This window comes from Neofelis nebulosa, chromosome 12 (assembly GCF_028018385.1).
Source record: "Neofelis nebulosa isolate mNeoNeb1 chromosome 12, mNeoNeb1.pri, whole genome shotgun sequence".
NCBI classification, from domain to species: Eukaryota; Metazoa; Chordata; class Mammalia; order Carnivora; family Felidae; genus Neofelis; species Neofelis nebulosa.
In genome coordinates, this window is record NC_080793.1 from 54,705,763 (window position 1) to 54,732,599 (window position 26,837).

Genomic DNA, 26,837 nt, shown 5'->3' on the forward strand with positions numbered 1-26,837 from the left:
TGTCTATCACACCGTGTTTCCTAACCGTCATCATTAATAAGGCATTTTATCTTGCCCTTTCAGGATTAGTACACGAGTCATACATTGTCACTATATTTTGTTTACTGATGGTGTTTAGCAAACACTGTTTGTTTACTTATATAGAGTTTAGTGTTTCTTCAAGAAGCTTCACCCATTTATTATCAGAGCAAATGGGATGAATCAAGAGATTTTTGAAAATTTTCGATTTCTAGTGACTTCAAATAAGTGTATATGTATCCATAAAGTCTATGTAAAAGAAAAGAATTGTTTTTCCGTCTTTTGCATTTTTTCCTTCCACTCTTTCCTTCTTCGTGTAGTTTTCTTTCCTTCCTTTTCAATTTCCTTCTGTCTTCTTATTGTTCCCAAGGAAGGAGGCACGGTGTGGTGACCTTGTTAAGGGGAACCACAATCTAGGTTGGACTGGATTTATAGGGCCGTGTGCTTTTGGCTAAAGTTTAGAATATCCAGACATGCCTCAATATAAACATTACCCCCAAAGTGAGATACTACTTCAACGTCTCTATTTATGGTCAATTTAAAAGTTAGGACAGATGGTATGCCATTACTTTTTTTTTTCTGGTGGAGATGAAATACAGGAACGCACTTTATTATGCAGTTGTTAGGGAACAAATTTCCACCCACCCACTGAACCCTGGCAGCTTTAATGAAATGAATTTCTGAGGGACATTTCTTGACCTGGGATCCCAGAGCTGAATCGGTGGGGTCATGAACTCTCCGTAAATGAGATGAGGTTAATGGAATTTTGGTGAATCTTGAAAAAGAATCAAACACATGAAAAGCCTTGTAGGCTGATGAACTAAGGTGGTGCTTCAAAACTGAAGCTCCTCTTTTTCTTTAAAGGCTGTGGCAAAAGTTAAAGGCCCCCCGCCCCCTTCCCCTGCCTCCTCCTTTCTGAATGCTGAGCATCTTGTCTGGCTTTGAATAAAAACCTTTCCGAAGGATTTGTTTGAGGAAAAGGGGTTCAGGAAAAAACAAAAAGTGTCCGAAGAGTTTGAAGGGCCGGGGAGAAAAGTGTAGGAGGTTGCAGGTGGTGGGTGTTAGCATGTGTGCGTGTGTCAATATGCGTGGGGGTGGGTTTTAGCGTGTGTGTGTGTGTGTGTGTGTGACATGTGTAAGTAGGCACACACACGTGTGTGAGGGCGTGTGAATATGTGTGCATGGACGTGAATGTGTCGGTGTGTGGGGATGTGTGTGGGCAGCCTGGGTGCGCCCGGGTGAGGTGTGTTTTGGGCGACGGGGTACATGTCGTGTGTGTGTGTGTGTGTGTGTGTGTGTGTGTCCGTGCGTGTGCTGCATGTGTGTGAGCGGGTGTGCCTGTGTGCTGCGGGCGGGAGAGGCGGCTTGGGCTCAGCCAGTGGCGGAGCAGTTAGTACAGAACTAATAGTGGAAGGGGACGCTGGGGAGAGGGTAGGCAGAGGAGCAAGCGACCTGATTCACAAAAGCGCAGTTTTGTCCCCGCGGGGCCCCGACCAGCAGAAGGGACTGGAGAGCCGTGGCTCTCCGCCAGGGAGGTCGGGCTCCCCGCAGGCACCGCAGGCATCCTTTATCATGCCCTTCGCAGGGGGAGTCCTGAGGCTGGGCAGTCGGGAAGTTTCCGTAGCAGCAGCAGCAGCAGCAGCCGCAGCCTTGGAGAGGACCAGCAAGGACGGTGGAGTGAGTATGTGAACTTCAAGTCTCTATTTTCCTGTGGGGTGGGTTCATGGATTTTTAGCACAAAGAAAGCTCAAACTCAGCTGACCTGAAAGACTGGAATTTCAGCTCTTTCCTTTCCTGGGTTGTTGTCCTCCGCTCCCCCCCCCCAAAAAAAAAAAACCCTTTAAACCAGAGATTACCAGGTCAGTGACTCTTACCGCCCGCCGGGGTTCGGGTTGGAGGGTTTCTAGCTTTTTAGCTTGGAAAGGAAAACCACTACCTGTAAGTATCTGCTTTATGTACTTCCTCTCAGCCTGACTGTGAATGTTCTGGTAACAGAATGCCCCAGAGGTTGTTTGCGTGGTGGCAATCCCTTCCAGTAACCATGCGAGAAGTATGCAGAGTCGGCTTGCAAAAGTTTAATTCTCATGGAAACTCAGAAGGTGGCAGTTCGCACTGTTACAAAGCCATATGCTCAAGATGGGACTCTCTTTATTATGTAACATGGTTTATAACTCTCTTCTGAATCCATCCCAATGGCACTCACCAATGAAATCACCATTTTAAATTTTGTAATCCAGCCCCACCCCCCCCATCAGAATGTTTCTTCTCAGCTAAATGAAATGGCAAAGGGAAATGATGAAAAAATTAACACTGCAGATAATATCCTCATGGTATAAAGAGATAGAAATTTGCATGAGATGATTTTTGGATACCTTGCTTTAGTTTAGTTATAGTTGCATATATATTTTTAAAAGCATGGTTTCTATTTTTATGAGGATGAGAGGGAGTGTTGGAGAGGCAAAGAAATCATATTGTTCTGAAGTTTTGGACTGATTTTTAAGTTCTTTCTGCTCATTACCCAGATTTGGTCCAGAGACTTTCGTGCTATAGTGAATAGCTTCTTGTAGTTTTCATCTGGGTCACAGAAATAACTTCCCAGGCACTTAATTTTCCTTTCTGCTTTTTTTTTTTTTTTTTTTTTTAAACTCTTGTGCTCAGTCTTGTTGCCTGGTGTGAATTACAAAGCTTCAAAAGAGCATTTCCGGGGCTGGTTGGAGTTTATGGCCTGGGAGTCTTGCTGGAGAGATTAACCTCTTCAGGGCTGCTTCAAAGACCAGACCTAGTGACCCAAATGTGCCTCAGGTTTCTGCTCTGGAAAACTGACACCACCATTCCTAGCTTTAGTTAAAGCTTGAAGAATTGCTTCCCAGTCCCCTGCCTATACTTGATAAACGCGCCTTCAGTCCGATTCTAGGAAAATGTTAACCACCTTTGCTCTTTCTCTCCGCCAGGGATTCTCAGAGCTCAGAGTGCCACTTGGGTGCTTGCTGAAAGGCAGGTGCCTGGGCCACGCCCCCAGAGGATTTTCGGCCTGGGGAGGGGCTGGGAATTCACCTGGGTGATTCTGCAGTAGGTGAGATCATACTTGGAGAAGCGCTGGTCTGTGTTGTCCTTGGCAATTAAATTCTTGCCACGTACTTGGTTAATATTAAACCTCATAGCTAAATACTAAACTTGAGTTTCAGCTGATGTTGAATGTAAGCTATATGCAACATGGCTTTGCATGCTTGGCCAGTAAACCAGGGCTTTTAACCAGCCTTCCCACCACCCTTATCTTTGTTTCCTTGCTCCTCTTTCCATCCTTGCCTTTCCATTCTGTGAATGAGGAAGGGAGTTGGGCAAAGGCGCCTACATGCCATGTTCCCCGCCTCCATGTGTTGGGATGTGTGGTCTGACCTGACCCCACATGGCCAAGCAGTGTTTGTCTTAGAAACTTTCAACCCAGTGCTGTTTTTTAATTCTTCTTCTTCTTTTTTTTTTTTTTTTAATGTTTATTTATTTTTTAGAGAGAGGGAGAATCCACATGTGAGAGGGGGAAGGGCAGAGAGACAGGGAGACCGTAGATCTGAAGCGGGCTTTGTGCTGACGACAGAGAGCCCAACATGGGCTCGAACCCACAAACCTGATCATGACCTGAGCCAAGGTCAGACTGGGCCACCCAGGCGCCCCTCTTCTTAATTCTTTACCAGCCTCCCAGGATGCTCTGCTTCTGGGGATGGGCTAAGCTGACTCAAGCTGAACTGAGCTGGGTTATTTCTTGGGACTGGTCAGGAGCAGTCTAATTCCCGGAAACTGAGTTTAGATTAGACCAACCAACAGGGATTGGGAGAGACAGGAAGTGGTTCCTCATTCATGCGAAAGTCCTCATTTGACAACATCTGAAAGCGAGAACTCAGCCCCATCCTCTTCCCCAGAGACATTTTATGCCATTGTATGTTTGTAGTAAAAAGGAAATAGGACGTGGCCATCAGCATCCCCTCCTTTTTTCCTCCCCTCTCACTCCAAATGCTTGCAGGTGCCTGCTTAGTGTCAGGTGCCCTGCTACTTTCCAAAAAAGTAGGGACTCCAAAAAGATCAGTGCATGAACAGAGCCCTTGTCCTCATGGTGTTTCGAGTGTTAGCTGTTGCTAGCCAGTCTTGGATGAGCCGTCTAATCTCTCTAACCTTCACTCCCTCCATCAATATAACGAAAGCGTTGAACTAAATGGATTTGAGTATCTTCCCACCTCTGATATTCTGACATTGGTGGATATGTCTCTGCCTTCTAAACACAGGTAAGGGAGGAATGACATTTGCTTTGAAAATAGGCCCAAAGATTTGGCTCCCTGCTTCTCTTAAAATTCTTCAAAAATATCTTGTAAGTTTTCTTTCTCTCATAAGAAACCAAGACCGCCGGTGTAGTGTGTAAGACAAATTTTACCTTTTCGGAGCGTGCAGCCCGTTCCTCACAGTGGGGTCCTGTAATGAACGCTCCAGAGAGGCTGTTTCCCTGGCCAGGTTACATAGGACAGCAGCCTCTTATCTTGTCTGAATCTGGTGTTGCTACCCTTTGGAGAGCTGGGTGGTCTGAACAGGGCTTGCCCGCTTCCATACTTGCACAGCTAGTAACCTGACCCTTTCATTCAAGTGATTTAATAGCTTTTGTGCTACCAGGCGAGAGAGGCTCAAACAGAGACCTTTGAGGGGCTGGGAAAAAAAAAAACAAAACAACAACTCTCTAATGAAATCTGCATTTTGTCTCTACTATAGTTTCTCTTACTGCCATAACTGCAACGTTTCAAAGGGTTCTCAAAGTTGGCCATCAAGATAAGAAAATATAGCTGTGATCTGTGTGTTTTTCTGATAAATGTAGCATCCAGCTGTCTGAAGATACTATGTTTGGGTGGGAAACTACTCGCTGGAGGACAGAGTACAGGGATTTTGCAGAGTTGGGATATTTTCGTCACAAGTTCTTGGCCTCTTGTTGGTGGGTTTAAAGGAGATGGCAAGATAGCCTTTGGTGTCACTCTTACCCCTCCCTATTTCTGGGGCTGCATTTAGGATGTCAAAAATACTCCTTTTCTGCATCACGCAAATGCTTCTAAGCCCGTATGCCACTCTTCACTCCCGATTTTATCCTTGAAACTTTTCTATCATTTAGAGGCCAGTGCAGATAACACTCTAGGACCCACTACACTCCGTGTCCTTCTATTGGTGTCCCACATCCCTGGGAACCCATCTCTGCATTGTGTCAAGTGTTATCAGCTGCTCAGGGCTTACAAATGCTCCCTAAATTCTTCTTCAAAGAAATGTGCCAGGACTTTGTCTCGTGAGGTCACATGGAGGGCCATGGGATTTTCATTCCAGGGTCTACATTTCCTGTTAGCATAAAAATTCCTCATTCAGTAAATTATGAGCCAAAACCATTGTGAGCCTAGGAGGATTTCAGAAAGGATGGTCGTTGCCAGATGAGAGTTTATCCCAATGTTTAAAAAGTTGCTAGGGGTGTCCTATCAAACCCCTTTTGTAGCCTGGATTTGTTTTTGCTGTTAAAGTGATTCTCCTCCTTGGGAAGACAACACCGTGGCACACAACAACGACACTTTAATTCTGTTTTCTGTAAATCTTCCTCTTTGTTTCAACACGGTAGGATGATTCTATTTCATCCAATAAGCATCGGTGATTGTTCTGAAACCAAAAGGTAGTATTAAGAGAAGAACCCAGAGTGGTGTAATAGAAAAAAAAAGAATGACCTTTGGGGCGCCTGGGTGGCTCAGTCGGTTGAGCATCCATCCGACTTCGGTTCAGGCCTTGATCTCACGGTTCGTGAGTTTGAGCCCCACATCGGATCCTCTGTCCCCTCTGTCTCTGTCCGTTCCCCACTTGCAATCTCTCAATGGCAAACATTAAAAAAGGAGGGTATGGACACTTACCGAATGTTCTTAAGGGCTAAAGGGCACTTGGAAAGCACCTAGCACGGTCCACAATGTACGATAAGTGCTCAATGAGTATTTCTTCCTTGGAAGAGGGCTAACACAGGTGTGAAGGCCGGAAGGAATCAAACGTGTCAGGCCACTCAGTTTATAGGTGCAGAGAAAAGAGAAATGGGAAACCAAGCTCTCTTCCAGATTTCGTTGCCTAAGCATAATAGATCTCAACCCACCACTTCTCTGGCCTTGGGTGTCTCATCCCAGCCTACTTCTCACTTGATTCCTCCTCCAGGATAGTATAGACCCATGGAACAGACCCACGAGCGCCCACACTGTCAAAGCGATTAGTACAGAGAGAGCAAGAGCGATGTAAAAATCATTCTGCCTTCATTTCTTCCCGACCCTCCAGAAGTGAAGACTTTTATAGCCGTTTATGATAAATACATAAGGAAAGAAATCATTTTATTGTTTCGGCTGGGAGGAATTTGCCCCATTGTAGCAGGCGGTCCGACGTCTAGCGGAAATGTTTGTTTGAGAATTTGAAACTCTGGGATTGCACCACGGTCAGCCTGTGAACTATCACCAAATGGAACGCCACAGCCGTTCAAGCATGCAGTGCTTCCCCCCTCACCCTGCCCCCACCCCTACCCCCACCCCCCAGATCTTTGTCTTTCTTCCACCAGTTTTTTTTCTTATCGGCCCGGTGTTTGCATTGTGATAAGTGAGTCACTTAGCTAATATTTACTGAGCTTCTCTGTGCCAGAGAAGATGACCCGGACTGGAGGGACTTCAGTGAGCAGAACAATCATGGTTGTTATCTTCAAGAAGCCTACAGACTAGAGTAAAAGGTGGGCTTTTAATGAAATGACTGCAAATATACAATTAAATGCCTGCAGGTGTGCAGCGTGCGGTAAGGGTATTGCAGGGCTCTGGAAGCAGATAACGCTGGGCTGGGAGGCCGAGATCGGAAGGATGGATAGAATTTCGCCAGGCAAAAGGGAGTTTGGTAGAGGTGGGGAGATGGCATTCATGGCAGATGGAGCGTCATGGGCAAAACATATAAAGGCTCAGGGTTGGCAGCCCAGTGAGTTTAAGCAAGGAAGAGGGACTGGGTGACTAGCCTGTCAGTGGCAGGGAGGAGAATCGTGTGAGAAGAGGCCGAAGAGATGGGCAGAGGACAATCACGCAGGGAAATCCAGTCTCACAGTTGCAGGGGACCTCGGAAAGGACCGAATCCCACCCCCTCCCTAGGACAAGGATCCCTTTCTCTGGCCATCCCTCAGCTCTTGCCATTATCGGACAACTCTGAAGGAAAGTTCTTTCTAAAAGTAGGTTGCCATTCTACCCGTCGTCCCTGGTTCTGCACCCTGCAACCAGAAAATAAAGTCAATCCTCTTTCAAATAGTTTGAAGACAGACTTTTTTTTTTTTTTCCATAAATCTCTGCCAGAGGAGGTCTGCTCTTTTCCATTCATATGCACTTGATTTGGGGGAATGTAGTTTTACACGTGTGCTGCTGAAAGCAAACTTCCTGGCTTCCGTCCATGATTCTAGCCTCCGATTATTGAGACTGTGGGTTTTGATTGTGCCCTCAGTGATAACAGTCAACTTTTTTGGGATTTGCACTGTCTGTGAACTGGATAAGCTTGTCTTCTATATCTTTGTTTAGGAATTTGGAAAATTATTTAATCAGAGGAATGGAGCTATGGGTACCACTCAAGCGAGATGTTTCTCATGAGAGAAAGGGTGCCCCAACCTCTTTTTTTTTCTTTAAAAATTTTTTTAAAAATGTTTATTTATCTTCAAGAGAGAGGGAGAGACAGAGCTCAAGCAGGGGAGGGGCAGAGAAAGAAGGAGACACAGAATCTGAAGCCGGCTCCAGGCTCCGAGCTGTCAGCACAGAGCCCAACATGGGGCTCGAACTCACGAACTCGCAAGATCATGACCTGAGCTGAAGTTGGATTCTCAACCGACTGAGCCACCCAGGCGCCCCGCGTGTTTTTTTTCTTTTTAGAGAGTAACCTAGGCACAATATCTCCATAACCCAGACTCATAGGAGTGTTCAAGTTTAAATGAGAAGAGCTCAAAGATGTCAATGTGTGCTGGTGTTCTTGTTTTGACAAGAATGCTGAAGGCACAGTTCAATTCTATTTTCTGATTTCATTTATTGATACATGTGTTGAATGCATATCACTTGCAATACACAGTTTTGTTCTCCTTCCTTCTAAACACATAGATAAACAGCTACACCAACAGGTAGGCCCGGTGACAGGTTTAAATAAAATGTGATTCTTCTCCATTAGCAGGAAGGAAATCTTCCAAATGGAACGATCATGTCTTAAGGCATCTTGAAGGAAGCAGTTCACGAGGTCTCAATACATAGGGATTTTAATAAGGATGGAAACAAAGACATTCCAAGCAAGGGGCAGACAAGAACAGGAGAACAGAGATGGGAAGGGTCCAGCAGGTCCTTGTAAGTGTGCAACTAGAAGCTATGGGAGAGGGTAGGGCTGTGGTTTGGGAATACATAAGCCTAGAGGTGTTAGCCAAAGGCTGTGGAAATGGATGTGTTGTGAGAAGCCAGCTGAGGTCACAGTTTTCAGAAGTGCCACATTTTTAGCAGTGCAACATGGCCCAGAGGAGATAAAAAAAAAAAAAGACAATAGAAAGCAAAGGAAGAACAAATAAAAGAGAAGGAAGCAGTGGTTTGGGAGAGAAAGAGAACCGGGAGTACATTGCATTACATAGCCCAGGAGAGAGGCAATTTTGCAGAAAGTGTGGGCGGAGGGCACTGCTGGGTGCTGTTAAGGCCAGAGAGGATTGCTGGAGAAACATTTAAGTTGATCTATCAATTAGCAAGTCACTGGCAGCCTCTGGGAGCTATTTCAGTGGACTGGTGGCAGTCAACATCAAGCTGTCCTCTTGGGGAATGCAAGATGGTCGGGGGTGGATGGAGACAACTTTTCAAGGAGGTAGGCTGGTTGGTCCATATGAAGCATAGGATGGGAAAGGGGAAAAGAAAATGTCTGATGAGTAGTAGGAGTAATAGTCACAGCAGTAGTCGTTGTGAGAACACTAACATTTATTGAGCACACACACTGTGCTAGATGGCCACACAGGTTTCTTTTCATTTGATTCGCACAACACAACTACGCGTTGGTGTTTCAACCCCTTGTTGCTGGTAAGGAAACTGAGGCTAAGAGAGCTTAATTTGGCCTAGATGATGTCACCAGGAGGCGAAGGGACCAGCCTTCAAATCTAAGGTCGCCGTGTCCTCGAGTCTCACTGGGGTGGGAGCCTCTCTGTTTCAGGCTTGGTTTCTTCCACGGGGAGGGCCGCTGGTCTGCCGATCAAAGCCAATTTATCAAAGTAATAATGAAGACAAAAAGCAAACAAGGATGGGGATCAAAAGGGCAAATGCCCCTGAAGAACTGATTTCTACCAAGTATGGGCTAAATCTCTAGCTCATTTCCAAAATATAAAATAACAGTTTTTCACATAAAGTCATTGTCATTTAATATGCAGGACATAGTCGTGGTGTGGTGACTGGGTGTTCCAGGGCACCCGCAGTTCATTGCAAATTCCAGACCCAATAGCCTTTTCTCTTCCTTTCCTCTCCTTGCACTCTCCTTACTTTCTTCTTTTCTTGCGATAGTTGCCTCATCCGAAAAAAAATCAGACTCCTGCTAGCCACACGTCATGGCTCAGGAACTTTGATCTCTTCCCCAACTGTGGCCCCTGCTAAGATCCACGGACGTTCATACAGTAGATCAGAAGGAAACACCACAGCATTTTATAAAAATGATTTTGCTCAAATGTTGCAAAATGGTTGGCACCTTAAGCTCTTAGAATTCTTGAAACAATTAAAAATAGCTACTGCTGGAGGTACTGATTGGTGGTTAAGAGGTCACTGGAGGGTGAGTAATCAGTAGGAAAGGAACAGGAGTTGAGGGGTCGTAGGACTGGTCTTTCACGTTGGTTTTTATAGCCTCTTCAACTCTTGTTTACTATCTGTATTAATTTGCAAATGCTGTCGTAACAATAGACTACAAACTTGGTGGCCTAAACAACAGAAACTTATTTTCTCACAATTCTGGAGGCTAGAAGTCCAAGATCAAGGTGTCAGCAGCGTTGATTCCTCCTGAGACCTCTCTCCTTGGTTTGTAGAAGGTTATCTTCTCCCTGTGCCTTCACATGGTCTTCCCTCTGTACCCTTCTGTGTCCTCTAAATTTTTATTTTTATAAGGACACTACTTATATTGGATTAAGGTCTACCCTAATGACCTCATTTTAACTTAATTGCCTCTTTTATTTTTGGGAGAGCACAAGCGGGGGAAGGGCAAAAGAGGAGGACAGAGGATCCAAAGTGGACTCTGTGCTGACAGGCTGACAGCAGCTACCTGCTATGGGGCTCGAACTCACGAACCATGAGATCATGACCTGAGCCGGAGTCGGATGTTCAACTACTGAGCCATCCAGACGCCCCAACTTAAATGCCTCTTTAAAGGCTCTATCTCTAGGGGTGCCTGAGTGGCTCAGTCGGTTAAGTGTTCATCTTCGGCTCAGGTCATGATCTCATGGTTCATGAGTTCAAGCCCCGCTTCGGGCTCTGTGCTGACAGCTCAGAGCCTGGAGCCCGCTTCAGATTCTGTGTCTCCCTCTGTCTGCCCCTCCACTGCTTGCACTCTGTCTCTCGCCTTGCCTCAAAAATAAATAAACATTAAAAAAAATTTTTTTTAAAAGGCTCTGTCTCTGCATACAGTCACCTTCTGAGGTACTGGGGGCTAGGACTTAAATATATGAATTTGGGGGAACCAAATTCACCCCGTAAACCTTATGCCACCACGGCAATCAAGGTCTCCTCCTGGAGAAGGAGGAGATCTTCCAAATTCTGAAGACATAACAACAGCAGAAAGAGAGAAGACCAAACCTGTGGTTTGATCACCCTGAGAAATCCATTTGTAATTCACTCCGGATTTAGAGCGTGGCCTCAGGGTGAGGTGACAAGGAAATTTCCTCAGGCAGGACTAGCTTGGCGCTTTCAAAACTTCTAGATGGAACCCACCTTATTTTTCTCATCGGGCTAAAAAGCCTGCGTAATGCCAATTTAACGCTTCAGGTTAGGAGGGGGAAACGTGCTGTGTGTACCATTTTGCACTCCAGATGCTGTGAGGCCTCGTACGTTGACTGTTGCTGGATTGCTGTTGCTGGATTGCTTTACTGGGAACGGCCGGTCTTTATTTACTCCCCGAGAAAGAGACATTTCCTGGGCTGGAGCTTTAGAAGTCACTCCGGTGCTAGGCTCCTTGTAGTGCATGGGAATCACAGGCTATGGGATTCATTGGTAGGAAGACGCAGGTCCTTGTGCATCCATTCCCCCACTGATGTGGCAAATGCTGACAGCCACTCGAGCTAATAGAGACGTATTCGGAGATCGTATGGTGTCGCGCAGCAGGCAGAACCTGAAGATCAAAGACTTCGAACTTTTTTTTTTTTGATTTTTTTTTTTTAACGTTTATTTATTTTTGAGACAGAGAGAGACAGAGCATGAATGGGGGAGGGGCAGAGAGAGAGGGAGACACAGAATCGGAAGCAGGCTCCAGGCTCCGTGCCATCAGTCCAGAGCCCGACGTGGGGCTTGAACTCACGGACCGTGAGATCGTGACCTGAGCTGAAGTCGGACGCCTAACCGACTGAGCCACCCAGGTGCCCCAGACTTCGAACTTTTAAGACCTAGACTCTTCAGACTTTCGAAGACCAAGACTGAAGACTTTAAGACAATGCCATGGTACAGAGCACACGTGCCCATGATGTGAGGGCAGTTGAATTTGTTAACAACAACGACAGGGGCACCTGGGTGGCTCAGTCGGTTAAGCATCTGACTCTCGATTTCAGCTCAGGGCATGACCTCGCGGTTCGTGGGTTCAAATCCTGCGCTGGGCTTCATGCTGACAGCGCAGAGCCTGCTTGGGATTCTCACTCTCCCTCTTTCTCTGCCCCTTCCCCACTTTCTCTCTCAGAATAAATATCATTAAAAAAAAGAACGACAACAGCAAATGCAATCTTTACAACAACCTTGTGAAATCGATATCATGGATTCGCCCTGTACAGATGGTGCCAGCAAGTCTGAGAAGGTTTATGTAACATTTATTCTGTATGTTGAGGTTTTTCTTGAAACACTAAGTTGTTCAAAGAGTGAATGGTTTGGTCAAAGGGCTTATCCTTAGTTCAAAGGCTTAATTGAGGTCTGCCTACAAAGAGGTGTGTGAGCTGAAGAATATGAGGTAAACGTGCAGTGTTATCTGGCTTTTTCTGTATATAAAAAGAAAAAAGGCTCTATTTCCTTCAAAGGATCAATCTTTGTGTTTTCTTACTGAGTAGAAAAAGCCAAATTGTTTATCCTAACCAGAAGGCTGGAGGTAGTGAGATGGGCTTCAGCAGACAAGGTCAAGGTTCACAACTGTGTTAATAAATATTGTAGGAGGCATGAAATAATGGCCATTGTTTCAGGGAAGCACTGACAAGAAGAAACTGGTACATTAGGAACACAAAAGGGAATTAGTCTTTGGAGTCACGTGAGACATTTTTAATTTACAGACCAGAAGGTCTGAATGTTTGTGCTTTGCGGCAGATGATTAACCAGATAGCCTCGAATTCCCTTCTCATCTGATCGATAATGACTTTGCAGGTAATGATTTTAGGGAGACCTATTACTTCCTGCCTAAAGCCAAAGAATTGTTTCTATCACAATATGAAATATACCGTGGGGGAAAAAAATCGTGGATAAATATTAGCCTTGTGGGTAAGAAAATGTATTATCGCAATACATGTATTTCACTGTGTCTTTAAAGACTCACAGCAAGGGAAAAGTTGGAATGCAATGGAAACTAGTCCTAGCACAAAATCTTACTGGTTCAACTTTATGTTAATTTCTTTTATTTTAGACTGTTTCCTTTCTAAGGAGTTTGCTAATTCGGGAAACCACTGCCTCATGTCTATACTTCTCATGCATGTGACTAGCTTCCTAGGAATGGTCTCCCAGTTAGGCTATTGGGAAAGGTTCCTTCATTTCTTCCCTGTCTGGGGCCATCCTGTCTCCCTCTCTTCTTCCCCATTGGTCCCCAGTCACCTTCAAACTGGATCTTGCCTTCAGCCTCTTCCAGGTGCTGGTCTTCTAGGTGGCACTCCTGCCTTCGTCCCACCACCCCACTCCACCCTGATGGTTTTCAGACATGCCAAAGGACCTACCTTCAGTCCTTGGGCACTAAAGCGCCCTTTACCTCTTCTACTCATAGGAGAAGAAAATCAAGTGTAGTTGTTTGCAGCAGTGATTCTCAATCCTGGTTGCTCATTAGAATCACCAGAGAACTTTTGATTTCAGATGGCTGGACCCCACCCAGATGAGTTAAATCTGAGATTGGAGATGATGCATGAGCGATCTTGATGTGAAGCCAGAGATGGGACCCCGCTTGTTTAGGAGAGACATTAGGGCAACTCTTTCACCTTGGTGTGTTTCTGGAACGTTGTCAGTGGTGAAGACCATCATCAGCCCTCACAAAGGCTGTTCGCCTCCTTCCAGCAGTGAAATTTGGCTAAAGCCATGAGAAGGAAGTCTCTTTTGTAGCCAGTACTTTCCCTCAGACCTCAGGAGACATCGGGGTCAACCACCACACTGCGTAGCTCTGGGGGCCCCGTTTACTTTGTGGTCAGTGAAAACAGCACCACTGGGACCCCCGGAGCATGGTTACAACACAGATAGTGCCCTGGACTTTGGTGTACTAAACTGAGAAAAACCAAATAAGCGAGCCTCAACTCCTTTGGCCAACACTTCAAAGGGCAGGTGTGTTAGTGTGATTTCCCCAGAAATATCTTCCACCGTGAGGAGTTTATGTAGTGCTCCGGGACATCACGGTGTGAACCGCATTTGTCAACTAGTCTGGACACGGTGCCTCTGGTAAATAGGTTCTAGACAAATGATTTGCAAGCCAACTTTTAAACATTAGTCTATTTGTGTCTTGGAGACTCCAAGAAAGTGTTTTAGCCAAGAGCCTTGTTTGCCCCATATTTGTGTCTTTTGAAACGTCTCCCTGACTTGATGTGGCTTGGTAATTGTTATACGATGCCATGCTTCCGCAGTGCTGTATTCTTTTGCACCATGTATTCAGCAATAAGTCACCTAATCAGACGTTCAGATACTTTGTTTGCAGCCCGTGATGTTCATGGAGACTTTGGTTTTGGACTAGTACGGAAGATTTTTCCCTCTCACTGTCTGAGAGCACTCTCCCACCCTCCCACGCACCAAAGCCCACCCCAAAGTCTGCCAAAGTAAGCGGATTAACTTTCTACTCTTCTTAACGCCATTAAGCTCAGCAGAACACAGACGAGTTAGGGACTCATGCATGTGTTGGAGAACTAATACTAGCACTGAGCTCATAGGTGGGGCGTCAGTGTGGGAGTGTCCTGTGGCCAGCAAGGCCTGATGGCGCTTGAGTAGCTGGATGTATGCAGATCAGGGAGGACAGAGCTCTACAGCCTGGAGAGAATCACGCTCAGTCCTGAACACTAGGAGGTGAGATGAGCAAGAAGTCACTGTGGTTTGCCTTGCTGGTTTTTCGTTGTGAAGAGCCCTGCACTGCTCTATAGAAAAATTTCTAGACCTGTTGGGTGTTACTGGAGAGTCGATTCAACCTAATCATGGAACATGTCAAAGGATAGCTCAACTAGTAATTGTTTTACTGTTTATTTATTATTTTTGAGAGGGAGGGAGTGAGCGTGCACATGTGAGTGGGAGAGAGGCAGAGAGAGAGGGAGACAGAGGATCTGAAGTGGGTTCTGCTCTGACAGCAGAGAGCCCAATGCAGGGCTGGAACCCAGGAGCTTCAAGATCATGACCTGAGCCAAAGTCGGTCACTTAACCGACTGAGCCACCAAGGCACCTCTAATAATGTTTTTTAATTAATAAACTCTAGCTTCTGAGCTGATTTCGATTTACAGAAAAATTGAACAAGGTTCTCATGTAACCCCACCCCCCTAGGTTTCTCCAGTCATTAACACTTTGTATTATCATGGTGTAGTTGTTAACAATTGATGAACCAATTATGATTATCTAAAGCCCATAGTTTCATTAGGGTTCACTTGCGATGTTGTACAGTCTATGGGTGTTGATGTATGTTTAATGACCTGTATCCATTACAGTGGTAATTTTTTCAATAAGTTTTAGAAAAAAAACTCTGGTTGGCCTGGGGCAGAAAGGGTAAGAAAAGGGACTGAGTTTCTTTGAGCCTTGCTGTGTGTGTGTGTGTGTGTGTGTGTGTGTGTGTGTGTGTGTGCATGTGACTGGGGGCTTTGGTTGGGCCATAATACATTTACATACATTACCACATTTAACTATTTTAATGACCCTGAAAGGTATCAATTATTGTATAGGTGATGAAACAGGCAAAGGAAGAATACGGACCTTGTTCAAGGAAGAAGTGGAACTAGGAGAAATCTGGTGGATCTGACTTATAGTTTGGCTTCTGTGGTTATCACTATTGCATTTCCTTTCATTTCAGCTGTAATCCTAGAGCAAAGCATTAAGCCCTCCCTGCCCCCTTCCTCCTCCTCCTTCTCTTGTCCTATATTTACCCAGTCATTTACAAAAAACAAATATGTGTGAAAAAAACCCCAAATATTTTTTTTTATTAATTTTTTTTAATGTTTATTTATTTTTGAGACAGAGAGAAACAGAGCATGAATGGGGAAGGGTCAGAGAGAGGGAGACACAGAATCCGAAACAGGCTCCAGGCTCTGAGCTGTCAGCACAGAGTCCGACGCGGGGCTCGAACTCACGGACCGCGAGATCATGACCTGAGCCGAAGTCGGCTGCTTAACCGACTGAGCCCCCCAGGCGCCCCAAAACCCCAAATATTTGTGAAAAAAAAAAGTGATATATAGATCACGGCTTAACATGCAAATTGTGCCAAGATCCTCAGCAGAGAAGAAAGGCAAGACTCATTAGAGTCCTGTGAAGTTTAATTATTTGTTGGTTTTAAGAATTGCACGTTCATTTTCTTGTAATGACCCCCATCTCCCAGAGGGACGGGTGCAGGTAGCTAGGCGATGGCAAGAGATGTTCACTTGAAGACCTTGTCCTGACTGAAGGCTTTGCCCACATGCTGGAAGGCCCCATCCCAGGGAAAGTACTCTCGAACCAGCGTCTGGGTCTTCTCGCTGCCTGGATCTATGTATATCAGGAACATGGGCTTTGGAGCCTGTCTGCTGGGTTTGGAATGCCAGCTCAATCATTTATTAGCTTTTGCCGTGGACAAATGACTTATCTGTTTCCTTAGAATCAGAATCCTTAGAATAGAATCCGCTCCATAGTTGGTTGTGAAAATTAGATGCACTGAAACAGTGTCAGATGCCAAGTTAATGCCTAACACTTGATGGTGATCATGTTGGCAAGTAAAATTTGGAAGGAGAAGCTCCTTCCAACCCTAGAAGTCTGTGACTTTTGATGTAGTGGGACTTAGGCTCAAACAACATTACATCTTTTTTTTTTTGTCACTCGTCACCTAGTTTCTGAGGTCATCGAAAACATTTCCATTTCAGCAGATCTTTTAACAAGACTATTTGTGATAGTTGGCATCTTTTGTGCACCAGACATCCATGAGTTTGGATTTTTATCATTAGCAATGGCATGCAGAGAGGATGATCAAGGTTATTGCAGTACAGCACAAGGAGCGATGCTGGGTAGTCATTTTCTGAATGTCTGGGTGATCCTTTTCATGATGAGGTATTTCATCTCGAATAGTACAAGTTCTTTAAGTGTAACCTGCTGTGTTTGATAAACTCGTTAGAGCATTTTGCTAACACGCTATTGTAGCAATATCATTTTGTTTTTTAATTTTTTTTTAACCTTTATTTATTTTTGAGACAGAGAGAGACAGAGCATGAACGGGGGAGGGTCAGAGAGAGAGGGAGACACAGAATCGGAAACAGGCTCCAGGCTCTGAGCCGTCAGCACAGAGCCCGACGCGGGGCTTGAACTCACGAACTGCGAGATCATGACCTGAGCCGAAGTCGGACGCTTAACCGACTGAGCCACCCAGGCACCCCTCATTTTGTAGTGTAAAGTACTTGATTATAAATCTCTCTCCTGCAGACCTCTGTTTCTCAAAGGTAGGGGTTATATCTCAGTTAAGTGTTAGGTGTCTGTTGCCTCTCCATTCATTTACACAACTGTGTTTCTGACATAACATCTACTTGGTGATTCTTTGACCGCACCACATTCTTTCTCTTCATCTTCCAACATGCCCCTTTCACCTTTCTAAGTCCTATTTGTTCTTTCTAATTTAGCTCCCTCCCTTTGTAGACCTCCCCTAGCCCCAGTCCCAAATGCCGCCCTCCTATTTATTCCTGTAGCACACAATGCAAGCCACCATTATAGCATTTACCATTCTTTTTGAATTCATAATTTATATGTCTGTCTCTCTCTATTACACTATAAACTCTCAAAGAGCAAGAGTTTTTTTGTTTTTTTGTTTTTTTTTGTCTTTGTAATCCTTAGTTTAGCCCTTGTCACAAATTGGGTATTGGACAAATGCTTGTACTACGAATGAAGAAATGAATTTGTCCTATTGAAACAGAGAACCAGGATGTATTTTTAAAAAGGGAATTGTTCTCAGAAGATGACTTCTGAACGTGACTAAATGTGAATTTAAACAGAATCTTACTTTTGGGGGGCGCCTGGGTGGCTCAGCCGGTTAAGCGTCCGACTTCAGCTCAAGTCATGATCTCACGGTTCATGGTTCCAGCCCCGTATCAGGCTCTGTGCTGTCAGCCTAGAGCCTGGAGCCTGCTCTTGATTCTGTGTCTCCCTCTCTCTATATATATCCCTCCCTCTCTCTCTCTCTCTGTCTCAAAAATAAATAAACATTAGGAGCACCTGGGTGGCTCAGTCGGATAAACGTCCGACTTCAGCTCAGGTCATGATCTCACAGTTTGTGAATGAGAGCCCCACGTCCAGCTCTGTGCTGACAGCTCAGAGCCTAGAGACTGCTTTGGATTCTGTGTCTCTGGCTCTTCTCCGCCCTGCCCCGCCCCCCCAATTGTACTCTATCTCTTTCCCTCTCTCAAAAATAAATTAACATTAAAATAAATAAACATTTAAAAAATAAAAAAAAAAAAGAATCTTACTTTTGCACAACTGGGTGGTTCATTGTGAATTAGAAGATCCAGAATTCACTCAGGAAGAGGAAAACCAATTTCAGTCATGTGCACTCTGGTTGAGAAGGTCCTAGGAGTGAGTTTGGGTGGTTAATCCCAGGTGAGGAACAGGTATAGCCAACCACAGTGAACGTGTTTTTCCTTCTGTTCAAGTTATTCAATTAAAACAAGCTGTTGTGAAAATTTACATGATACAGCCCTCTGGCTAAAAGCAAAGTGAATGTAAATTATGGCCACTTCCTAATCTTCAAGGAAGTGCCTTTGATGGTTTAAGAAACTTCAATAGTCATTAAAAATAACTGTAAATCAAGAGCACAAAACCTTTTCCCTCTGCCATCCATTTTCTCTAGCTTTGAAGGTAGTTTTAGTGGAAGGTCTTTGTAGAGAAAGGCCAGATGTCTGGTTTCCAAAGAGTGGCCTGGAATTTGGATTTCTGATGTAGATTCATTAAGTATGAATTTATCGGGTATGACCAGAAATTTTGGAGATACCATGTGGCCATTCTATGTTTCAGTCCTTTTAATTCTCTAGCCTAGTGTTTCTTGAGTGATTTCTTAAAGAACCTGGGTTTTGTATGGGGGCAGGGAGGGTTTTCTATGTTTGCAGACTTTGTGCTTAAAGTTTTTTTTTCTCTCCCCCTCAGGACTTCTTAGAGCCTCTGATATGTTCATATTACATTGTGAATCTTAAAACACACACACACACACACACACACACACACACACACACACACACACATTAGCATTCTGTGCTTCAGATATATTTGGATATAGAAGACTTTTTTTGTGAAAAACTTTTAACATCTCCAAAATGTGTATTTTGAGAAACACAGTTTGCAAATGTGGCCTTTATTGGTGGGGTAGACAGTGAACTGTTGAAAAATCTGAGAATGGAAACCTAATGAGTTTGTGTGGTAGTCAAAGATCTATCTTTGCCACCTTGGTCTTGACAGCATAGCCTGAGGGAAGGCTTTCTCTCCACAGTTCTGGGAGTCTGTCAGGGTGTGCTGAGTTCTGGGAAGAAAGTACTGAAAGGGATATTTCTGGACTGAGCATCTGTGATTTAAGCGAGCTGCATGGGATAGTGGACATTGCTGTGGTCTGGATGTTAGCATGAAGATTCCAATCCAGGCTTCGTCTCCATCCAGATACCTGTGTAACCTTGGCGTTGAAAACTGATGAAAGGAGACGGTTTAGGTGATAGGAAACGAGCTTTATTTAACGCGCTATGAGGTGGACAGTCTTCTTTCAAAGAACTGCAAAATGGGGCGGAAGGCAAGACGCTTTTATAGGATAAAGAATAAAGAACAGGAAGAAACACTTAGAAAATATCTGATTGCCTGGGCCACGTAGTCCGCCTCAATTAGGGTGAAGGCTCAGAATTGGCTTGGCCTTTGGGGGTTGGGGTGACTGACTATACTGCGTTTCTGGTCAAGCAGAGCATTTACAGGGATGCAAAAATTCTCTAAGTTTCGGTTTGCTGACGTGGCATCCTGGGCAGCAGAGGCTCCATCTTGTGCCTAGAAATTTCTTTCAACATTGGTAAAGTCACTTCTGCCACGGGACTTTCTTTCTTCTGTAAAACAAAGGGGCTCCGAGAAGAGAACCTCCAACTGGTTAATGGACATTAAAAAGAAAGAAATAAAAAGCAAAATCTCAAGTAAGCAAAGGAATGCAAGTTACATAGTGACAGGATCCCACATTTCACTTGGGAGGCGAGCACAGATTAAAGGGATGAAATGGACTGTGGGCAAGACTGGTAAGGGTATCAGATTAACACCATCTTTCTAGGAAGCGTGCACATCAGGAACTTCAAAATACATTTACACCCTTTGAGCTTTTAATTCCACTTCTAGAAAACTATCAAAAGGAAAGAACCAGAAAAATAAACGAATTTGTAATTAAGGATTTTTCATCACAACCTACTGACATGGTAACTTCTTCAGCATAACAGTGGAATGACGGTAGAAATCATAGCATATCCATGGCCTGGATATGGTGCACAGATGAAAAGTAAGATCACAAGGAATGTTTAATAATATGGAAAATGCTTAGACTAGAATGTTATGTTAATAGGAAAGGATGGGCCACGCTTTTTAGAGTATGATTTGAATTAAGTTTAAAAATTATATGTATATAGACATATATCTGAAAACCTAAGGATGTTTTCTTTGGGTGTTGGGAAAGTGAATTTTTTCCTTTTCTTTGTATTTCTGCGTTTTCATCCTTTAGTTAATACATATCTTTTATATTAATGGAAGGAGGTTATGTTCTTTCTTTGAAAAAAATGCTTATTTTTGAGAGAGAGCATGAGCGGGGGAGGTGCAGAGAGAGAAGGGGACAGAGGATCTGAAGTGGGCTTTGTGCTGATAGCAGAGAGCCTGATGTGAGGCTTGAACTCACGAACCTCGAGATCATGACCTGAGCCAGTCAGATGCTTAACTTACTGAGCCACCCAGGCATCCCAAAAGGAGGTTATTTAAAAAAAAAAGCAAATAAAATAAATAAAGAAACTGAAGGATATGGACTTTTTGATTTCTCAAGTTTCTGCTAAACCATACATTCTGCGATTTAGATTATATTGTAGGAAAAACTGCAAAGTGGAGGAAGCAGAATGTTATAAACAGAATCAACACATACTTTATTGATGTAATAGACTGGAATTTCAAGGAGGCCTATTTGCCTTGAGGTCTTTAAATTGTGCTCAAAGCGATCGGAGTTGGAGCACTAAGATGCTGGGAGACAGCTGCACTGCGCTCATTATCTGCTCTTAAAGTCACAGCTACTTCTTTGAGAGAACGTTGCCTCCAGTGAAACGCTAACTTGGGCGACAATCATCAATTGCTGTCGGGAACCGTAAAGAAAATTGTTAAGGGTTGGCTTGCTGGAAGAAAAAGACCCCGGGGGAGGGGTGGTTAGTGAAGCAACTGCAAGGAATGTAAGATTTTGTTGTGATGTATAACAGTTGTTAAGCGCATAGGTCAAACTAGGGTATAGTCACAAAGACACAGACTCAAGCCCACGACATTGGGCAAGTTACTTAACCTCTTTGCACCTCCTTTTCCAAATCTGTAAAATCACTGTCTACTTCCAAAAAACGGTTGCGGAATTAAACAAAGATATATATATTACTTTGAACAATGCCCAGCCCTTAATAAGCACTTAATCAATGTTAGTTCTTATTATGATTATTATGTCACTTCTGTAAGTCATTGTCTATGAAATCAGAAAGTCAAAAGTGCTTTGTAGGATTTTGTGAGAAATACGTGAAAACATACATATGTAAAGAATATAGCTTAGTGCCTGTATATAGTAGGTAATCAAAAAATGAGAAAAGGAAGATAAAAATTTGTTAAAGAAAAACAATCGTAGAAGCCACAAGCTATTTCTTTCTACTGCATGAGTCTGTTCTCCTTCTTTGAGAGAATTCTCTCTGGAAATCCTGAGTTGGACAAGATTGCCAAGGAGTTTTCACTCTCGTGGGGTCGTTGAACAATTTAGAGCTCCATCAGAGTTCATGAGCTTCTCAGAAGAACCGTTCTTAAGTCTGTGTCTTCCCAGCGCTTCTTTTGTGGTATGAGTCCACTGCTCTCTGTTGGAGAGAATAGGACGAGCTGGCCACGCACTGGAGGAAAGAGCCCTTCGCCAAGGACTCCAAGGGCTGATTCCCCCAGGCTCTCCTGCTTCCTTTATGACCTCAGGCAAACTCCTGGTTGCCTGTAACAAGAAGCAATTAGACTTCTCTCCCCCTCCCAGGGGGTGCTCAGGTCAGAGGAAGTAGTGGATCTGAAGACTTTGGTGAAGTCTGTGTAAGTCTTAATTTCCTCAACCAAAACGCAAAACAGCTGGTTGTTCTCTGTGGCCACAGTTCTCCTGACTGCCAGTTCATTGCTCCTCAGTGAAATCACTTGCTGTCACATATGATTTGGATTCAATTCAGTTGTCCTATGGATAATTATGTCCAGCTACAAGTTTTCACTTGAAACTTTTACATTCGATTTATATGGACTACTTTGAAAATTGATGTGGGTGAAAATAGTGATGATTAAAAAAAAAAATCCATCAGAAAAATTCCATGATGGCTTCTAAGTTCATTCTGACTGGTATTTTCAAGATTGTAATATGAAGTAGAAGCTAGAAAAATCTCCTTGCCTTTCTTCCCCATGCTAGGCAAGGATATCAACATCTCTCTGTTTGGGTGGGTGGGAATGGGTTGATTCTGAACCGGCTATTTTTAACTTAAATCCACCTTAATAGTTTTCATTTTGCACTCAGTTTCGTTATTTATTTATTTAATTAAAAAAATTTTTTAACATTTATTTATTTTTGAGACAGACAGAGCATGAACGGGGGAGGGTCAGAGAGAGAGGGAGACACAGAATCGGAAACAGGCTCCAGGCTCTGAGCTGTCAGCACAGAGCCCGACGCGGGGGTTGAACTCACGGACCGCGAGATCATGACCTGAGCTGAGGTCGGACACTTAACCGACTGAGCCACCCAGGCGCCCCTAAATTGAAGTGTAATTAACATAGAGCATTATTTTAGTTTCAGATGTACAATATAATAATTCACCATTTCTGTTGCTCATCACAATACGTATATTCTTAATCCCCTTTACCTGTTTTACCCATCCCCCCCACTGATTTCTCCTCTGGCAACCACCAGTTTGTTTTCTGTGTTTAAGAGTCTGGTTTTTATTTGTTTATCTTTTTTTCTCTGTTCTTTTGTTTCTTAAATTCTATATCTGAGCAAAATCATATGATATTTGTCTCTCCCTGATTGACTTATTTCATTTAGTATTGTATCCTCTACTTCCATCCATGTTGTTGCAAATGGCAAGATCTCATTCCTTTTTTATAGCTGGGTAATATTCCATTACTCAGTGTGTGTGTGTGTGTGTGTGTGTGTGTGTGTGTGTGTGTGCGCGCGCGCGCATATACCACGTCTTTATCCATTCATCTATCAATGGACATTTGGATTGTTTCCATACCTTGGCTATTGTAAATCATGCTGCAGTAATCATGGGGTACATATATCTTTTTGAATTAGTGTTTTCCTTTTCTTTGGGCTTATTGGGTTCTGTTCTTTCAGGTTTATTTTAATTTTTAAGGACTTGAGGGTACTTGTAAAAGCTAAAGCTGTGAATCAGGAGGTAATAGCCTCAAGTATGGGGAAGGCAAAAAGTTCCATTGTTTACATCATCTTCCCTTAATTGGTAACACTTACCTGGATCACTGAGAAGAGTATCAGGTTACACATAGGAGTCCCCCAAACAGCAAAGCAAGCAAAGAAACAGCTATGATGGAGTCTTGTGCCGGTGCAAGAGGAGGGAGGTACATCCCTTACCTTGTGTAGCTACGATTGCAACATTTTAAAGAGGAGCAGTGGTAAATATGATTCTTATCAGGCACATCATTGTCACTGACCACTGAAAATTTCCATTGCAGAGAGAGCCGGGGAATACAGGTAGGATCCATTCTTCTCTTGATGTGCACGGAATACCTTAGATAAGTGACAGGAGCATTCTGTTTTTTATTAACATAAAGAATACATGCTCCTCAGGTTAAACCCAATGTGTAATTATGAAGTAAATACTAGCTCACATTCCTTACCCCCCTCCACCAGGAAATGTTACTAAATTACTTTCTTCTGTTCAGGAAATTTACCAAGAAAGAAAGTTTGATTACAGAAACAGTTTTGAATTTTTATAAGGAAGCACTCAAAGCCAAGTGGTGCACCACTTTTCAGAACCTCTTTTCACTCCTTTTTATTGGCTCATACAGATATTACTTAGAATACCTGATTTCCACAAAAAGGAAAAAGGCAATGGTGAGACACGGTCTGTAAGAACAGACTGGCTTTGCAGCCATGACATCAGGAGTTTGAAATGCTGAGAAGCAGCTGAACCACACAAACCAGCGGAGACAGGATTTGTTGCTATTGCAGGGTGAAATTAAATCTAAACTGGCTAAAAGTCAGTTTACAAGCTCCCTGGAAGAATTTAGCCACCTTTCTGCTTCTACTTTCGAGTGTTCCGATGGAGTCCGATGGATTCCGCTGCCCCAAGTGGGTGCTCATATCAGCAGGCTGAGCAGGCTGCAGGCAGATGGATTCTCAGGATCGGACTTGGCCCTATGCTGGGACCAGAAAACGGGGTTCTCAAGAAGAGCTATGTCAGGGTTTTGTCAAGTAAATGTTGGTTACCTCTGGATGTTGTAATTTTGTATCAGAGACAAGATAATTACTGCCATTTAATTTGGGGGGAGATTAAAGACCCAGCATCATCTGTGAAACCTTGTGTGATTCGGAGCCTTGGTTTCTTTTAAATTTTTTTTTTTTTACATTTATTTATTTTTGATAGAGAGAGACAGAGCATAAGTGGGGGAGGGGCAGAGAGAGAAGGAGACACAGAATCCGAAGCAGGCTCCAGGCTCCGAGCTGTCAGCACAGAGCCCGATGCGGGGCTCGAACCCACAAACTGCGAGATCATGCCCTGAGCCGAAGTCGGATGCTCAAACAACTGAGCCACCCAGGCGCCACTAGAGCCTTGGTTTCTTTTGCAATTGTTCTATGGTTTTTGTTTGGTTGTTTGCTCTTTTCTTCTCCATCTGTTTATCAGAATCCTCTCTCTCCCCTCCTCTGCTGCCTTCTTCAAGTGAAAAATCAGAGCCGTATTTTCCACGGAATGTCCACGTGTTTGGTTTTCCCCAACCCCAAGAGAAAAATACAAGAGCAAAATTCAAATGTAAATAAAACATCAATACAGCATGCTCTTTTTGATCTTCACTGAGCCTAATTTTGCAAACTTCATCCAGGCCCCTTTGATTGAGGGATGTTTGGTTTTGAGCTTGGAAATTATTACTCTTGCACCCTTCATTTCCTCCCAGCTGTGTTGCTTCAGGTTGTTTCCGAAATATTGGAATTCAGTTTTTACTACTAGAGCGTGTCTTAAGATTATGAGGAAGAAAAAGAATAAACGAGAATGTGAGTAGAGCATACTCTGGCTTGTGCTGAGCCTGATTCTGCTGTCTTCACCAAGGCCCAAGTCCTGCCATTCTGTTTTTCTCCAGACAAGCTTTACTCTTATTCCTTTGATATACTTTGTAAAAATAACGCTACATTTGTATGGGGCTTAATAACTAGAATATTTCCACATGGGTTATTTCGTTTGGTCTCACTGGGAAACTGGAAACGAGAGGACGGATAGCTCCATTTTTCAAAGAGGAAACTGATGTTCATCAGAATCCAGCTTTGGGGGCATCTGCATGGCACAATCAGTTGAGCGTCTGCCTCTTGATTACCGCTCAGATCATGATCCCGGGGTTGTGAGATCGAGCCCCACATCTGGCTCCGTGCTGAGCGTGGAGCCTGTTTAGGATTCTCTCTCTTCCTCTCTCTCTGCCCCTTTCTCCCACTCGCACTCTCTCTCCCCAAAAAATAAATAATTAAAAAAAAAAAAAGTAAGAAAAAAATAACAGGATCAAGATTCGCATCTGTATTTTTGGAATTCAGGTCTATTTTCATATCATTGTGGCTCAGGGAACCACAGAAATAGATTTCCTCCTCTTTCTCTTATCTCTTCCTTATGGATAAACATTAGGATCTTGGTCTGTGTACTTAATATGATATAATTAGAGAATAAGCTATGGTCCCACATGCTATTAGGTGAGAAGACACAATATTTAGCTGATGAGTGACTAAATTAAATTAACAGAAAAACTTGAAGAATCAGGTGATTGACAGTTCAGTCATGAGTACCAAAATAAAACCCAAATAACAGTCGGCTAAACAAGAAAGAAGTTTACATTCTCTGCCATGTAAAATTCTGGAAGAATGGGCTGGTCTGGTGACTCTACTTTGCAAATCCCAGAGACCCAGGCCCCTTCTAGTCCACAGCTCTGCTAGCCTATGGTGTGGCCCTACTTCTTGTGTGCAAGGAAGCATCCTCAAATCTGGGCAGCAGGATGGAGTGAATCATAAAAATAGATCCATAAATAAAGATAAACATTCTCACCTTCATGAGGGAGGCAGTAACAAAAAATACAGACAAGCAAATGAATTGTTAGATGGTTAGGAGGGCTAAGGTTAAAAACATAGCAGAAAAGGATGCTGGGGGTGGGAGTGTCATCATACTAAGGGGTGGTTAGGTGTGGTACGGTGCAAATGTGGCATTTGATGGAAAACTGGAAGGCGGTGAGGTGGGAAGAAGGATATCTGAGGGAAGAATGTTCCAGAGGGAACAGAAAATGGGAGGGGTCTGGATGGGAGCAAGAGGAAAAGGCTAATCTTAATTTATTTGAGGAAAAGCAAAGATACTAGTGTGGCCAAAGCAGAAGAAGTGATGGGAAGACAGGAGGAGAAGAGACGAGTAAGGGAGAAACGTTATATACATTGTTGCCTCATGGCTTTTATTTGAAGATGAGAAGCCATTGGATGTTTGGGGTGTGGAAATGACCCAAGTAATATTTAATAGGACCCACGGCTGCCACGATATGTTTTGAAGATGAGTGCATTCAATTTATATTGCGGTGTAAACAAATTCCTACAAATGCAATGGCTTAAAACAACACAGATTTCTTATGTCACAGTTTACATTGGTCAGGAGTCTGGTCACAACTTACCTGGGTTCCCTGCTTCAGGCTGCATTTTAAGGCATCAACTGGATGCCAGTCTTTTTTTTTTTTTTTTAATGTTTGTTTATT

The 26,837-nt window shown here is 43.7% G+C and overlaps 1 protein-coding gene across 15 annotated transcripts in view; it reads left to right on the top strand.

The window, feature by feature from the left end:
* Positions 1-1,065: 1,065 nt before the first annotated feature.
* The window catches only part of FREM1 (FRAS1 related extracellular matrix 1), a 166,124-nt gene continuing 140,352 nt past the window's right edge, over positions 1,066-26,837 (top strand). For 4 of the 15 annotated variants that reach the window (XM_058695316.1, XM_058695318.1, XM_058695317.1 and 1 more), the window contains exon 1: positions 1,066-1,699. The gene's annotated coding sequence lies outside the window, so the exon portion shown is untranslated. Of the gene's footprint in view, positions 1,700-3,728; positions 4,293-26,837 lie in introns of those variants that run through there. The other 11 variants (XR_009251695.1, XM_058695315.1, XM_058695306.1 and 8 more) reach the window with 8 other exon arrangements.